At 43.8% G+C, this 2,500-nt stretch overlaps 1 protein-coding gene across 1 annotated transcript in view; it reads left to right on the forward strand.

The window, feature by feature from the left end:
• Positions 1-2,500, forward strand: part of LOC134453856 (glucagon receptor-like) — a 173,142-nt gene that overhangs the window by 117,982 nt on the left and 52,660 nt on the right. The window lies entirely within an intron of this gene.

A 2,500-nucleotide genomic window follows, 5' to 3' on the forward strand; every position in this document is an offset into this window, starting at 1 on the left:
ACACACACACGTGCGCACACATGGTGTACGCGTTGCCATTTGTCATTCACACACAGACGTACGCAGACGTACGTCACACTCACACACACACACACACAATAATTTTGCATTCCACACTGTATCCACAGGGAGGATGTTTTAGTGCATCACTAATGTGGCGTCTGGCACTGGGACAGAAGGAGATGCACTCATACACACTCCATACCACACTCATACACACTCCATACGCCACTCATACACACTCCATATTTTCATTGAGGAAACTGTTTAACTTGGCAAAGTGTGTGTGTGTGTGTGTGTGTGTGTGTGTGTGTGTGTGTGTGTGTGTGTGTGTGTGTGTGTGTGTGTGTGTGTGTGTGTGTGTGTGTGTGTGTGTGTGTGTGCATTTGTGTTTGTGTGCATGCATCTGTCTGTCTGTCTGTCTGTCTGTCTGTCTGTCTGTCTGTCTGTCTGTCTCTCTCTCTCTCTCTCTCTCTCTCTCTCTCTCTCTCTCTCTCTCTCTCTCTGTCGGTGTGTGTGTGTGTGTGTGTGTGTGTGTGTGTGTGTGTGTGTGTGTGTGTGTGTGTGTGTGTGTGTGTGTGTGTGTGTGTGTGTGTGTGTGTGTGTGTGTGTGTGTGTGCGTGCGTGTGTGTGTGCGTTGTGTGCATGTTTGGCCATAAATGAACAAAGCACCTGAGAGCCACTTACTCCAAATCAGTTAGGTCCGCTGGGCTCACTGCCATAATGAGATGAAATGAAGTCGCTTTTGAGAAAACACACAACACACTTGTGCACCTGGGACGAGTAGCCTACTGTTTGAAGGTTCAAGTGTTGCCACCGTATCTCATCCCAACTAGTTAATTTCTCACTACCTTTGACCAGCATAACTAGAGGGATAGTAAGGTTTAGGTATAGGTTTTATAGGAAGGGATCAAACAACAATTCAGTCACTGAAAAACTGAGAGGGGGAAGTAGCTCCAGGATCCAGTTTTCTGTTAGCTTGCTTTCATTTTCTTACTTCAGGTCCAAAGAGTTAAAACATCACAGTTCATCAAATGTTAAAATCAAACAATTGCAAAGTAATCCAAAGCAGCGAGAACTAATATGTGAAAACTGCAAATGTGCTGAAAGGTGCCCAGAAGCTGTGCAAACTACTGCTTAAGTGCACTGTAAAGTGAGCGGTCTGCAGAAAGTAGGCCTTCCCCAGTCACCTACTCTCTAACTAGCTGCCTTCCTTAAAAAAAGAAGAAAGAGGAGGAAACTGTGGCACGCAGTTTTTTTTTTTGTTTTTTTTACTTTTCTTTAAGGCAAAAGACTGCCCGCTGCCATCTGCATTGCAAGCGCCCAAGTGAAATACAAATTTCCGCATCCACCATCAACACGTGAGCAATCGGCCAACGTCATTACTTACGCATGTCAAAAAACGTCAAATTAGAGACCCAAACTAATATATGTCTTTATAACAGGTCACATACAGTAGTAAGCATGTTAGGCGGAAGGTATATCTGGTGTTCAGTCTGGTCAAGGGTAGTCAGAAATTGAGTAGCTTGGGTGCAACTGTGTTGGTTTAAGTCTAAGTCTTAAGTTTAAGACATGCTCAAAATAATTACCCCCTCCTGATTACAATTTTCACAAACAACAACAACTTTAAGCAGCTTAAAGGAATTTTTTTATTTTATTTCACTCAACCTCTATAATGTGCACTGCATTGTCCCTAGAATCAATACATTACATATGATTATCAGTCAGCTAGGCTATATCTGTACAATTAACAGAGGTGGCCAAAGCAAATGTAGCAGTACATTTAAAAAATACAACACAAGCACATGATATTGCATTGTTGATTACAGCAGTTATTCCATTGTACCTAATGAGGTGGCTGGACGTTATTGTTATTGGAAACAAAACAGGGGTCCCCAACCTTTCTGGGTCTGAGGGCTACCAAGGGCTACCCGAGGGCTACTGAGAGCTACCCGAGGGCTACTTTTGTTCAAAATCCTCTATTGATGTCTTGGTATCATTCTCAAATCACTATTATTGAATGATAATTTGCTTATAGGCTATAAAGAATAAATAATCACATAGGCCTATTTAAATAAAGAAAAACATTAACTGTGACTAAAATCTGGTAGTCGTCACTGTTTACTAACATCCTTGGTGGGCACCTCAGAAGCTCCTGGAGGGCTACCTGGCGCCCACGGGCATAACGTTGGTGACACCTGCCTTAAAAACCTAAAAAAAGAAAAACCCTAAATTAGACCCAACCGAATCAAGAACATCGCTCTACAGTAAAGGTTAGACCAGTTACACAGTGAAGTTACTTTGGTTGGAAGGAAACTATGGCAGGTTTTGTCTTTCATTTCGGCCTCTTCTCAGGGGCGGAGCAGAGGGGGGGGGCATAGGGGCCAGGAATCCCCGGCCTCACCGATTGGGGGGGCCCCCTGCCTGTGGCTTTCGATTGCCAAACATCTTGTAGGGGCCCCATTCTACGATATTTCGTGGGCCCAAAACCTCTGACACA

This window comes from Engraulis encrasicolus, chromosome 1 (assembly GCF_034702125.1).
Source record: "Engraulis encrasicolus isolate BLACKSEA-1 chromosome 1, IST_EnEncr_1.0, whole genome shotgun sequence".
NCBI classification, from domain to species: domain Eukaryota; kingdom Metazoa; phylum Chordata; class Actinopteri; order Clupeiformes; family Engraulidae; genus Engraulis; species Engraulis encrasicolus.